We start from the raw sequence: 15698 nt of genomic DNA on the forward strand, positions 1-15698 counted from the left end.
GGATTAAAAAGTCCCTCTCTTTCTTATTAAGCAATTTGTTATGAAACCCAGCATTGACAAGTACAGTAAGTTCCTTTTTATATTTAAAAATGGGATCATGACTCAAAGGAATATAGGTGTCAGTGTCCGATAAGATTCTGTTCATTTCTGAAACATATGAACTCTTGTCCATCACCACTATCCCCCCCCTTATTGGCGGGTCAGATGATGATGTCATTCCATTGTTTTAAAGATTCCAATTCCTCATGAAATCTCACATTTTTATGATTCTTCCTTATTTTTAGTTTGTCTAGATCTTTAAGGACTAGTTCTTTAAACACAGATATAGATGGTGGCATAAACCCAGGTGGATTGAAAAGAGAGGCGTTTGAGAGGTCCGAATGTCTCACTTCGTCCACCTCTCTAAGGCTGGTAGTGGTGGTTTGGGATAAAAAATATCTTTTTATACTGACCTTTCTGATGTATTTTTGTACATCTATAAAGGTCCAAAACTTGCTCAAGGGTTTATCTGGAGCAAATTTGAGTCCATGGTCAAGTACAAATTTCTCATTCTCCGTGAGTGCGCTTTTGCTGAGGTTAAAAATCCCAGCATCCCTTATAACCTTCGCCTTTTTCGATCGGTTCCTCCTCCCCCCTCTGGTCCCTCTCTTGGTTCTCCCCCTCTCTTGTTTTTCTGTGGGGCCTTGGGAAAAAAAAAAGAAGCGGAAGTGGATGGGTCAGAGTTGTATGGGGGACCTTGATTCTGGTGTTGAGATCTTCTAGGGGGATAATAACCAGGGCTTTCCCAACCTGATCGTTTATAACCAGGATGAGTGTTACCCGGAGTAAAGACCGACGGATGTTGGACAATATATCGGTCATCATAACCACGATTATTATATTCATGGTAGTCATCATGATATTGCTCCAGAGGTCCATATCGATTATGTACTGGAATATCCTCCGTATAATCATAGGAAGATTGATCATATTGTGCATAATCGTTATTTCCCTGTTTCTTAGGATAAGCTCCTTTATTTTGAGAATTTCTAAAGGGAAGTGGCTTTCTGTTGTTTACAACCCTCCTCCAACTTCCTTTAGGTGTGTGGGTATTTCTAATTTCTCTGTTGTTCATCTGGGCTACAGGGGGAAGAGAGGGTCTAAAACTAATGGTTGGTCCGGGGGGGTCCCGTTCCTCCTTCAACGGGAGTAGCCCTCTTGACCTGCCACTTAAACACCTGATTTGATTTATAGTCCTCCAGGTCCCTTGTATATTTCTTTTTATTTTTAGCTTTCTGCTCAAGGTCCTCTTTCTCAAGAACTTTTTTGAGATTGTCAGATTGATATCAGATTGATGTCAGCTGATATTTAAACAAATAAAAAAAATGCTGAAACAAGTGTAAACAAATATCTGCGCTAACTAGAAAGACCAACCACTAGTTTTAGACCATCATGGATGTAAAGCGGCCTGAAAAGAAGATGAAGAGAAGAAGATGAAGAGAAGAAGATGAAGAGAAGAGCGGGAGCCTCCCTCCATGGCATCATGGATGTGGAGTGGCCCGAGGAGAAGAAGGGAAGAAGACGCCGACGCTGCGGAGGAAGATGGTGGATGAGAACACCGGAGGAAGAACCAGAAGAACCAGAAGAACCAGAAGAAGAAGAAGATATAGGAAGAAACCGAAGGAAGATAGAAGATAGAAGAAAGAAGAAAGAAGAAGCATTTAAATAAAGGAATTGTCAAAAACTGTCTCTTGTCATTTTTAACATTTTTGACAGTTTTTAGTGAAATGGTAGGGGTACTTTTGTGCCCCCTTACCATTTCACACAGGGGGGAGGGCCGGGATCTGGGGGTTCCCTTGTTAAAGGGGGCTTCCAGATTCTGATAAGCCCCCGCCCGAGGCCCCCACAACCACCGGCCAGGGTTGTGGGGATGAGGCCCTTGTCCTCATCAACATGGGGACAAGGTGTTTCGGGGGGCTACCCCAAAGCACCCTCCCAATGTTGAGGGCATGTGGCCTGATACAGTTCAGGAGGGGGGGTACTCTCTCGTCCCCCCCTCTTTTCCTGCGGCCTGCCAGGTTGCGTGCTCGGATAAGGGTCTGGTATGGATTTCGAGGGGGACCCCACGTCATTTTTTTTTTTAAATTTTGGCCAGGGTTCCGCTTAATATCCATACCAGACCTGAAGGGCCTGGTATGGAATTTAGGGGGACCCCCACGTCATTTTTTTTTTTAAATTTTGGTTCGGGGTTCCCCTGTGCGGAATTCCCATGCCGTTTTTATCAATGAACTTCTATGTGTATTGTCAGACCGAGAATGCATTTATAGCCGCGAGTAGCTTTAAATGACTTTTTTTCCTTTGAAATGTAATTTTGCTGTCAGACTGTTCTAAACACGGGAAACATGCGCCCCTTTACAGACATACTATAGACACCCCCCAGGTACGAAATTTAAAGGGATATTACACTTTTATTGTTTCACTTTAAGCATTATTAAAATCACTGCTCCCGAAAAAACGTCCATTTTTAAAACTTTTTTTTGCATTGATCCATGTCCCCTGGGGCAGGACCCAGGTCCCCAAACACTTTTTATGACAATAACTTGCATATTATGCCCTGTACACACAATAGGATTTTCCGATGAAAAATGTGTGATAGGACCTTGTTGCCGGAAATTCCGACCATGTATAGGCTCCATCACACATTTTCCATAGGAATTTCCGACACACAAAGTTTGAGAGCTTGCTATAAAATTTTCCGACAACAAAATCCGTTGTCGGAAATTTCGATTGTGCATGCACAAATCCGATGCACAAAGTGCCACGCATGCTCAGAATAAATTAAGAGAGGAAAGCTATTGGTTACTGCCCCATTTATAGTCCCGACGTACGTGTTTTACGTCACCGCGTTCAGAATGATCGGATTTTCCGACAACTTTGTGTGACCGTGTGTATGCAAGACAAGTTTGAGCCAACATCCGTCGGAAAAAATCAATGGACTTTGTTGTCAGGATGTCCAATCAATGTCCGACCATGTGTACAGGGCATAAGACTTTAAAATTAGCACTTTTAATTTTTCATGTTCGTGTCCCATAGACTTTAATGGTGTTCGCGTGTTCGAACAAATTTTTTGCCTCTTCGCACAGGGGGGTGTTCGGCTCATCCCTACCAACCAGTAAGTAGTGGCCAGTTCCCTCTACCCCTCACCCCCCCTTTCCTGTCCCCCTCAGGACCTTCCTGTACAGGTAAGCCCACCGGGGTACCCTAGTAGTTGATCCAGGGTCCTTGACTCCGATCGCCCCTCGGGGGGTCAGGAAGGAATTTTTCCTTTGCTGTAGCAATTGGCCAGCTCAGCTAGGGTTTTTTTTGTCTTCCTCTGGATCAACAGGAGGGCGGTAGGTAGCCCTCATCACCTTCATCATCCTCCTTCAGCAACTTTGTCCTTCTCACCATGTGCAATTTCAAGTACACATCGGACGCCCTTCACAGGCTTAGAAACACCGCCTCAACTTTACCAACCGCCACTCAAAAAAGACAAAAAAATAAAAATTACTAAGGACCAACCTACAATCAACCATCAAATACGGGGAGACACCAATCCAACCACAACAACTAGCATGCGCCCTGATCAACACCAGATCTGCAGTCAAGCACAGACTGGAAATCCATGACTTCATCATCGTAAACAACAAACTGTAGATTGCCTCTTCATTACAGAAAGTTGGCTAACATCCGACTGCAACACCATCCTAATTGAATTGGTGCCTGAGAACTACAGCATCCTAACTGAGCATAGAATAGGAAAAAAAGGAGGAGGCCTAGCAGTGATCTTCAAATCGCACCTTGCGTTCACCAAACCAACTTTACCGAACTCAGTGCCTTTCATGGAGACACTCCCCCTTCATCTTCAAACAACACCCCAAGACACCATTCACATACTACTATGCTACAGACCACCAGGACCAAAGACCAATCTCCTTACACCACTCACTGAATTCATTTCAATGCACACCCTGAAAACCAAAAACCTTCTGGTATTTGGGGACTTTAACCTCTGGGCAAACTCTACCCAAGACCCTATTGCGACCGCCTGCATCAACCAACTGGAAGAACTAGGTCTTCAACAGCTGATAAATGCTCCCACGCATGGTTCAGGACACACTCTAGACCTCATCTTCAAACAGAATATGGACATCAGCATATTCGACAACACACCACTACCATGGACGGACCACCACGCCATCAAATTTAAAATCACCACTAACACCACCCTCCAAAAACAGAAACATGCAACAACAACACACTGGAACAGATCTCAGAAGAAACTGCACTCTGAAATCTTCAAAACCACATTATCAAACAAAATACAATCGCTAAACTTAAACCTCTCAACGGAACAAACACTCAACTCCCTAAACAAGGCATTACTACAAACAGCAGACTCAGTAGCACCAAAACGCAGAACACTCATCTCGAGATGGTTTAATGGCACTCTCATCCTACTCAAGCAAGAAGGTAGAAGAGCTGAAAGAGCATGGAGAAGAAATCCTACCAAGGAAAACCATACAAACTACAAAGTGCTCACTGTGAAATACCACAAAGCAATCTTCAAAGCCAAGAAAGAACACTTCTTGAACACCATCTCAACTGCCTTAAACCGGCCGCAGGAACTTTTCAAAATAGTTGCCCAGTCAATGAACCCAACCTGCTTAGAGCCCCCAGCAAATGATACTCAAGAATTCTGCAATGAGTTATCAAATTTTTCGGAAACATTTGGAAATCAATTCAACAGAAGAAAACAACCAACCTTACCCAACCAAAGCAAAAAGAGGATATCAACATGAACATCACACAACCACCGGACTTCTCCTTGACCCCAATCACCACTGACATGACCAAAAATATTATGAGAAGCCTTCGAGACAGCACATCACCAAACTACATCATTCCTGCGAAACTCCTGAAAGAATGCTCCGACATCCTGGCTCCCACTATAACACACCTCATAAATCAGTCATTCAAAGAAGGGATTGTGCCAACCACCCTCAAGCAAGGCATTGTCAAACCCCTGCTAAAGAAACCCAATCTTGACCCTAAGGACCCTAACTACCGCAGACCAATAACAAGCCTCAACACCATCTCCAAGATTATGGAGAAAGCGGTAGTACAACAGCTACAACGCCACCTGGACACACATCAACTCATGGACCCTCTGCAATCCGGCTTCTGCCCAGGCCATGGCACAGAAACTGCACTTCTCAAAATATGGGATGATGCCCTCGAAGCAGCAGCTGATGGAGAATCATGTCTCCTGGTACTGTTAGACCTCAGTGCAGCATTTGATACAGTGGACCACAATACTCTTCTTGTCCGATTCACAAAAGTAGCAGGAGCCACAGATTCTAGTCTAAAATGGTTTGCATCCTTCTTAGAGAATCGCTCTCAGACAGTGAAACTAGGAGCATTCACCTCTGAAACCCAGACAATCTCCTGTGGAGTCCCTCAGGGTTCACCCTTGTCACCAGTGCTATTCGACATCTACATCCCCCCACTCCCTAAAATCATCAAAAAATCGGATCTCTGCTTCCACTCATAAGCTGACGACACCCAAATCTACTTTCGCATCACCGGACAAAAAGACCACCATCAGCAATTAGAGAAATGCCTCACTTTGATAGATGACTGGATGACCATTAGCTCCCTCAAACTAAACGGGTCAAAAACAGAACTTCTGCTCCTACATGCTAACCAAAATCCCAAAACCAAGACTCCATGGACACCTCCTACCATCCTTGGGCAGACCATCTCTCCGAGCACCAAAGCCAAGAGTCTCGGAGTTATCTTTGACTCAGAAATGAAAATGGATGCACAAATAGGATCAGTAGTTAGCAGATCTCACCATCTCCTCCGCCTGCTACGCAGACTCATCCCCTTCATCCCAGAAGAGGACAAAGCAGCAGTAGTTGGAACAATCATCAATTCCCGACTCGACTATGCAAACTCGCTCTACATAGGATTACCCCAATATCAGCTTGCATGCCTACAGGTCATCCAAAACACGGCGGCAAGACAAGGAAAACAGGAAAAAAACCTTGGGAGTCCATTTCCCCATCCCTGAGGAGCCTACATTGGCTAACCGTAAAGATTCGGATCACATTCAAGACCCTCTGCCTCACCCACAAATGCATACAAGGTAACGCCCCTCAATACCTCAGAGAGAAAATAAAACACTACACACCCAAACGCAATCTGTGATCATCTAACCAAAACCTCCTCCTCATTCCCAAATACCACTACAAAGCAAGGGGAGAATGAAGATTCGCAGTCCAGGGACCTAGAGCTATGGAACACTCTTCTGACTCACACCCGCATGGAAGAAAACCATCTGGCCTTCAGGAAAAAACTCAAGACCTTCCTCTTCTAAGAAGCTGACAACACAAAATGCATTTAGCGCCTTGAGGCAATTCAGTTCGAATTTGCAGCCCTTTACAAATCATTCATTCATTCATTCTCCAGAGTGCTCAAGACCTCAGACTTGGCTGAAGGTTAACCTTCCAACAAGACAATGACCCTACGCACACAGCTAAAATAATGAAGGAGTGGCTTCACAACAACTCCGTGACTGTTCTTGAATGGCCCAGCCAGAGCCCTGACTTAAACCCAAGTGAGCATCTCTGGAGAGACCTAAAAATGGCTGACCACCTACGTTTACCGTCCAACCTGACAGAACTGGAGAGGATCTGCAAGGAGGAATGGCAGAGGATCTCCAAATCCAGGTGTGAAGACGTGTTGCATCTTTCCCAAAAAGACTCATAGCTGTATTAGATCAAAAGGATGCTTCTACTAAATACTGAGCAAAGGGTCTGAATACTTAGGACCATGTGATATTTCAGTTTTTCTTTTTTAATAAATCTGCAAAAATGTCAACAATTCTGTGTTTTTCTGTCAATATGGGGTGCTGTGTGTACATTAATGAGGAAAAAAATGAACTTAAATGATTTTAGCAAATGGCTGCAATATAACAAAGAGTGAAAAATGTAAGTGGGTCTGAATACTTTCCGTCCCCACTGTATATCCCATCATATGGGATATTTACATTCCCTGAGATAACAATAAAAATGATAAAAAAATAATGAAAGGAACAGTTTAAAAATAAAATATAAAAGTAAAATAAATAATTAAAAAAAAAAAGCACCCCTGTCCCCCCCTGCTCTTGCGCAAAGGCAAATGCAAGCGTCAGTCTGGTGTCATATGTAAACAGCAATTGCACCCACCATGCATGTGAGGTATCACCATGAAGGTCAGATCGAGGGCAGTAATTTTAGCAGTAGACCTCCTCTGTAAATCGAAAGTGGTAACCTGTAAAGGCTTTTAAAGGCTTTTAAAAATGCATGTAGTTTGTCACCACTGCACGTTTGTGTGCAATTTTAAAGCACGTCGTGTTTGGTATCCATGTACTCGGCCTAAGATCATCTTTTTTATTTCATCAAACATTTGGGCAATATAGTGTGTTTTAGTGCATTAAAATAAAAAAAAGTGTGTTTTTTTCCAAAAAAAAAAATGCGTTTGAAAAATCGCTGCGCAAATATTGTGTGAAAAAAAATATGAAACGCTCACCATTTTAATCTGTAGGGCCTTTGCTTTAAAAAAATATATAATGTTTTGGGGTTCAAAGTAATTTTCTTGCAAAAAAAAAAATATTTTTTTATGTAAACAAAGAGTGTCAGAAAGGGCTTTGTCTTCAAGTGGTTAGAAGAGTGGATTATGTGTAACATAAGCTTCTAAATGTTGTGCATAAAATGCCAGGACAGTTCAAAACCCAACCAAATGACCCCATTTTTTTTTTGCACAAAGTTGTCCCTAAATGATATATTGCTAAAACGTGCCATGGGCATATGTGAAATTACACTGCAAAATACATTCTGTTGCTTCTCCTGAGTACGGGGATACCACATGTGTGAGACTTTTTGGGAGCCTAGCCACGTACAGGGCCCCGAAAACCAAGCACCGCCTTCAGGCTTTCTAAGGGTGTAAATTTTTGATTTCACTCCTCACTGCCTATCACAGTTTCGGAGGCCATGGAATGCCCAGATGGCACAAAACCCCCCAAATTACCACATTTTGGAAAGTAGACACCCCAAGCTATTTGCTGAGAGGTATGGTGAGTATTTTGCAGACCTTGCTTTTTGTCACAAAGTTTTGAAAACTGAAACAAGAAAAAAAATACATTTTTCTTTTCTTTCTTCATTTTCAAAAACAAATGAGAGCTGCAAAATACTCACCATGCCTCTCAGCAAATAGCTTGTGGTGTTTACTTTCCAAAATTGGGTAATTGGGAGTTTTGTGCTATCTTGGCATTTTATGGCCTTCAAAACTGTGATAGGTAGGGAGGAGTGAAATCAAAAATTTACGCCCTTAGAAATCCTGAAGGCGGTTATTGGTTTTCAGGGCCCCGTACCTGGCTAGGCTCCCAAAAAGTCCCCCACATGTGGTATCCCCGTACTCAGGAGAAGCAGAAGAATGTATTTTGGGGTGCAATTCCACATATGCCCATGGCATGTTTGAGCAATATATCATTTAATGACAACTTTGTGCAAAAAAAAAAAAAGTTTGTCATTTTCCTGCAACTTGTGGCAAAATATAAAATATTCCATGGACTCAACATGTCTCTCAGCAAATAGCTTGGGGTGTCTACTTTCCAAAATGGGGTCATTTGGGGGGGTTGTGCCATTTTGGCATTTTATGGCCTTCAAAACTGTGATAGGTAGTGAGGAGTGAAATCAAAAAATTATGCCCTTAGAAATCCTGAAGGCGGTGCTTGGTTTTCAGGGCCCGGTACCTGGCTAGGCTCCCAAAAAGTCTCACACATGTGGTATCCCCGTACTCAGGAGAAGCAGCTGAATGTATTTTGGGGTGTAATTCCACATATGCCCATGGAATGTTTGAGCAGTATATCATTTAGTGACAACTTTTTGTAAAAAAAAATTTTTTTTGTCATTATTCAATCACTTGGGACAAAAAAATAAAATATTCAATGGGCTCAACATGCCTCTCAGCAATTTCCTTGGGGTGTCTACTTTCCAAAATGGTGTCATTTGGAGGGGGGTTGTACTGCACTGCCATTTTAGCACCTCAAGAAATGAGATAGGCAGTCATAAACTAAAAGCTGTTGATTCCAGAAAATGTACCCTAGTTTGTAGGGTACATTTATTGCACAAACCAATAAATATACGCTTATTGACATTTTTTTTTACCAAAGACATGTGGCTGAATACATTTTGGCCTAAATGTATGACTAAAACTGAGTTTTTTCTTATAACAAAAAGTAGAAAGTATAATTTTTTTTTCAAAATTTTCGGTCTTTTTCCATTTTAATCATAAAAATACCATCAAAAGAAATCTCTATTTGTGTGAACAAGAGGACGCAAATTTTGTTTGGGTACAGCATTACATGACCGCGCAATTACCAGTTAAAGCAGCACAGTGCCAAATTGTAAAAAGTCCTCTGGTCTTTAGGCGGCCAAATGGTCCGGGGCTTAAGTAGATATAGTACAGTGATGATCGTTGTAACGCTAGGACAGAAAGTGTTTAACTAACAGGATCACCAGGTAAAAATAAGGTGAAAAAAGCCTTAAAAAAGAAAATTAATTCAGCCATAATATATAAGGACTGGTAAACTTCAACATATTCAAACTTTCCAGCTTTAAAGGAAATATATGGTCACAGCATAACATTTATTTCATAACATTAGCATTGTTATAATAGTTATTTTTGACAATTTAATATACGTTTGTTTGAAAAATCTCCTTTTATGCCGACCATCTCTTATCACAACTTCTTGTAATCCCGCATGCTTTGCATCCTTTGGTATCTTGCTGTTTACAAGCAGTGCTAATTGTAATGACTCCTTCTCCTTAAAATCCTCCTCACAGCACTTATGTGGTTTAGAATGCAGGCTCTGTGAATTCTGTGAGACAACAATATCTATCAATAGGCATAGTGAAGATGTGAAAAACCATGAGGAAAAGAATATTTAACTGCATGTTTTTACCATAGTCATGCTTTAAATTAAAGTTCAATAGTCTGGAGTTTCCATGAAGGTTGCTGAGGAGAAATTGAATAATTTCATGCAGGTGTTCTTATACTAAGTTAAGCACTGTCAACTCGGGCCTGAGTCCTAGTGACTTGATAAATGAGAGATCTAAAAAGAAGTTAGTTTTGTGTTAGTCTGGCAAGATCTTCTAGTGTCATTTATTCCAATTATCTTTCTCTTCTGTCAGTGTGACCAAAATAGGCCAGTTGTAACTTCATCACTTGGGCATCTAGTGACATAGCAAGTCTGATCTCTTCCACAATTGATCTGTTAGTTCTATGGGCATGCATATAATCCTTCTACAGCACCAAAGCTCAAATCAATTGATCTTCTTTCTGTCCTGTTTCCATTGTGTCCATCTTTCACAGTCATTATTGACAACTGAGAAAATGAGTACGTGGACAAGTCTGATCTTCATTTTAAGTGAAACTGCTTTACCTTTGAATACTTTGTTGAGAGTCTTCATTGTGTAGGTAGTGCTATTCTGCTGAGTATTTTGTCACTACTAGATGTTTACTTTTTTTATCACAGAACCCAGGAGATTAAAATGCTTTACAACTTCTATTATTTTGCTGTCAAGCTCAAAATCATCATTATTTTCTGTGTTCATAATGTTCATCTTGTTTATATTTAGTTCAGTTGTTTCAACTTTGGGCTTTGACATTAAATACAGCATATCTGCTTTGCTGCTGGTGACAAGCATTGTGTTGTCTGCATAGTGCAGGTTTTTTATGTTTCGACCATCAACTTTGATACTAACATATTCTTCTTCCAAATCTGCATTTCTGAAGATGGCCTCATACAGGAAAGGTGACTAGATGCATCTCTGCCTCATGCCACATTTTAATAAAAACTAGTCAAAGTTGCCATATTCAATTCTCACTGCAGATTCTTGACTTTTGTAGAGGCTCTTTATTAAATGAGTTGTTTAGGTATTCCCATTTACAAAAGAGTCCTCCATAATTTATTATGATCCATAATCCACATAAACACTTTGCTGTAGTCGATGAAGCAAAAGAATGGGTCTTTTGATATTCTTTGCTCTTTTCTATAATATCCATCTAACATTGGCAACAATGTCTCTTGTTCCTCAACCTTCTCTCAATTTTCTAGTGCTGACTTTTACTTTATACACTATTCAGATGTAGTTAATTTGATTATGATACATGCCATTTGGAGAGGTCCAAGTGTATAAACAAATGCTTGTGGTGCTGAAATTGTGTGTTTGTGACAAATAGTTGGTAAGTTTTGCAAAACTGTACAGAGTTATCACTGGCTTAATTTCTTTCTCCTAAGCCATATTTTCCAACCCCTGAATCTTTGAATGCACTTCCTACTTTTGCATTGAAGTCCCCCCATGATGATCAGTAGATCTTGATTCTTTGCCTAACCACTTCACACCTAAGGGTAAAACAAATATTAATGGCACAATTTTGCAACTTTGACATGTGTTAGTAAAACTGTATATATTATCACAACTACTTTGTTTATCTAGGTGGATAATACTTTGTTTTTTCAGGGCAAATAGGGCTTTTATTTGGTGGTAAATGGTACGACTATGGATATGAATACATCAGCTCCTGTTCAAGTAATAAACCTGTGAATTGCAGTGCTACCACCTCTAAAATAAACTAGTACTAAATACAAACCACCTGACTTATGTGAGTTACTATTTTTAGAAATAAAAAATGTTATTAAAGTACTTCACTAAGGTGATCTTTACTGTTGCATATGACAATCGCTGGAGTGGAGGAGTGTATATCTAAGGCGACAGAGTGTGGAGGAAACCTGAAGACACCCCGTATATTAAGTGCTGTTTGACCTGTATACAAATATAGGTCTTGACTTCAGGTGAGCTGCTAATGTGCATGGTGGTGGAGTACAGATTGCAATTAGAGTGGGATCACATCATGCAAAAAACTGCCATATGTGTGTTATCACACAACCAACACTGGACTTTGTTTTGTTTCATTATATCACTCTATGGGACTGTTATCAGATACTATAGCACTTGTTAAATAATTACTCATGGATGATGATTAGTATACATTGTTTATGTTTATTTACCTGCACTTATTGAACATTATGTTGGTATATACAGTATCTATAGTAGCACTAGTTGTTAATCCTCCTGAGTAAGAGTCAGTACGCTGTCTAACTGGTCTTACTATCCAGTAGGACCACTTTTCTTTTCTTTGGCTTGTTTTTTATTGTTATATTTTTGAATAGACATTTGGAAAGAATTTTTTTTATTTGTAGCACTGGCATATGGTTCACAACTCCAATAGGGTATAGTAAGAATATTATATATTGGTTTGTATTTGCATACTAGTTTATTTTAGAGGTGGTAGCACTGCAATTCTCAGGTTTATTACTTGAACAGGAGCTGATATATTCATATCCATAGGTTACCTGAATGTACTTTGATTCACTAATTTTTGGTAGCACCACACATTTTCACTATTTATTTTTCATTGTGGGCATACCATTTTTTAGTGTTGGCAGCTTCTGTTAAGTGCTTGGTTTATGATTTTTATTTTTATTTGGTTAGTGAATAATTCATATTCATTAAAGCGGAGTTCCATCTGAAAAAAAAAATAAAGGTTAGCAGCTACAAATACTGTAGCCGCTGACTTTTAAAATTCTGATTAAACTTCTAATTAAAATTAGGACACTTACCTGTCCAGGGAGCCCGCAATGTCCTCACCTGAATCCGACTTGTCTCTCGGCTCCGAGTGGAGGTGCCAGCATCTTCAGTAAGGGAATCAGGAAGTTGAGCCTTGCGGCTTCACAGCCTGGTACCCTACTGTGCATGCGCAAGTCACGCTGCACATTCTGAGTTGTCTTCTCTGACCTGTGTGTCTCCCAGAAGACAGCGGAGGAGACAGAGGAGGGGCCGGACATGGTATTGATCGCCACGGATACTGGGGCAATCTTTTGACGGAAGTGGGAGCAAATACCTGGATTGGACAGGTATCTGCCCCCCCGAAAGGTGCCAAATGTGACAGGCGGGTGGGAAGGAACCGGATCAGTGAAAGTTCAATTTCTGGGTGGAACTCCACTTTAAATGTTAATTATATCTCCTGATTTTTTTTATTATTAAAGCAATCATTTTAAAAAAATGTAGATGTATGCTCATTACTACCATAACCAAAGAACAGCCCAAAATACATTCTCTGGATCTTGACAATTGCAGCAATACCACATATGTGCATGTTATTTGTTGGTTGTCCCCGTAGTACAGACCAGAAACAATAAAATTGGAAAAATAGAGAAACACATGTGTGAGAGTACCCGGGGCTGCACAACCCAAAAAAAGTTAAAAAAATGGATAGTTTCCCCAGGGGGTTTTTTAAGAAGCAAAACATTTAAATATTGATATAAGAATATAGAGTAGATCAGAAATTCAAGATAGATTCAAATATGCAAGGGTTTATTATAAAATACAAACTCTGGTTCATGTTAACAAACCACAACATAAAACATCACTCATGTCAAAGAGGCCCCCAGGAGAACATAATTTGCCAATTGCATTTACAACATTAATATCCACATGAATACCCCAATGCATTTCGACCCATTCTAGTCTTCTTCAGGGGGATTTAGATTCTAGGGAAATGTTTAAAAAAAATAAAATTTAATTTAAGACTTTTGTCAATATACAGAACATCATTGCAACATTTCAAATGTATCTCCATATACATGGAGGTATATTTACCATTAAGTAGATGATAAAGTGAGGATGCATCGCACAAACCAGTTAGTTAGCACTTACCTAGTGCTAACTTCTTCTTATATGTAATGGCAGCATTCCCGAGATCGCCTCAGGATCATCTGGGAACTGCCAATTTACGTTATGTCTAAATTGATTACCCATGACACTTTAAAGCTTTTTATAATTTTTATAATTATGTAATATAGGTTTATTATTAACATTACACGCTGCACATTCTGAGTTGTCTTCTCTGACCTGTGTGTCTCCCAGAAGACAGCGGAGAAGACAGAGGAGGGGCTGGACATGGTATTGATTGCCACGGATACTGCGGCAATCTTTTGACGGAAGTGGGAGCAAATACCTGGATTGGACAGGTATCTGCCCCCCCCCCCCGAAAGGTGCTAAATGTGACAGGCGGGTGGGAAGGAACCGGATCAGTGAACGTTCAATTTCTGGGTGGAACTCCACTTTAAATGTTAATTATATCTCCTGATTTTTTTTATTATTAAAGCAATCATTTTAAAAAAATTTAGCTGTATGCTTATTACTACCATAACCAAAGAACAGCCCAAAATAAATTCTCTGGATCTTGACAATTGCAGCAATACCACATATGTGCATGTTATTTGTTGGTTGTCCCCGTAATACAGACCAAAAACAATAAAATTGGAAAAATAGAGAAACACATGTGTGAGAGTACCCGGGGCTGCACAACCCAAAAAAAGTTAAGAAAATGGATAGTTTCCCCAGGGGGTTTTTTAAGAAGCAAAACATTTAAATATTGATATAAGAATATAGAGTAGATCAGAAATTCAAGATAGATTCAAATATGCAAGGGTTTATTATAAAATACAAACTCTGGTTCACGTTAACAAACCACAACATAAAACATCACTCATGTCAAAGAGGCCCCCAGGAGAACATAATTTGCCAATTGCATTTACAACATTAATATCCACATGAATACCCCAATGCATTTCGACCCATTCTAGTCTTCTTCAGGGGGATTTAGATTCTAGTGAAATGTTTAAAAAAAATAAAATTTAATTTAAGACTTTTGTCAATATACAGAACATCATTGCAACATTTCAAATGTATCTCCATATACATGGAGGCATATTTACCATTAAGTAGATGATAAAGTGAGGATGCATCGCACAAACCAGTTAGTTAGCACTTACCTAGTGCTAACTTCTTCTTATATGTAATGGCAGCATTCCCGAGATCGCCTCAGGATCATCTGGGAACTGCCAATTTATGTTATGTCTAAACTGATTACCCATGACACTTTAAAGCTTTTTATAATTTTTATAATTATGTAATATAGGTTTATTATTAACACTACATTTTGTCATCACACACTATTTCTTTAGCACCTTGCATCACGTTTGTATAATACTCCACCCCTCTCATCACACGTTGCACACCCAGCACACTCACTTTTACACTCCGACTAATTTGGGTATCAATACCCCATTTATTGTATTCCTACTTAATTGATCCTATTTATATTAATTAAAACTAATTAAGTTATAAACTAATCTAACCAATGGTTAAATCATATAATAAAACTAATAGGTTCAATCAATATGAATCAAATATTTGATTTAGTACAGGCCAGTCTGTACAAAAATGTACTAGATACTCACTGAATACCTAAATACTAAGGTTTTTCAATACCCAATTGCAGGTGCCTTGCCCCCCGTCCTCCCCTCCAGGTCCAAGCGTGTGGCCCCTTGCAAGTCCGATGGACTGTGGACCCGTCTGTTCCTGGAGGGAACATGCGCGGTCATTGGGATCTTTGAACTCAAATGTTTTTAACAATCTGGTTTGTGCAATGCATCCTCACTTTATCATTTACTTAATGGTAAATATACCTCCATGTATATGGAGAGACATTTTTTTGCACAATCT

Source organism: Aquarana catesbeiana, linkage group LG05, assembly GCF_042186555.1.
Source record: "Aquarana catesbeiana isolate 2022-GZ linkage group LG05, ASM4218655v1, whole genome shotgun sequence".
Lineage (NCBI taxonomy): Eukaryota > Metazoa > Chordata > Amphibia > Anura > Ranidae > Aquarana > Aquarana catesbeiana.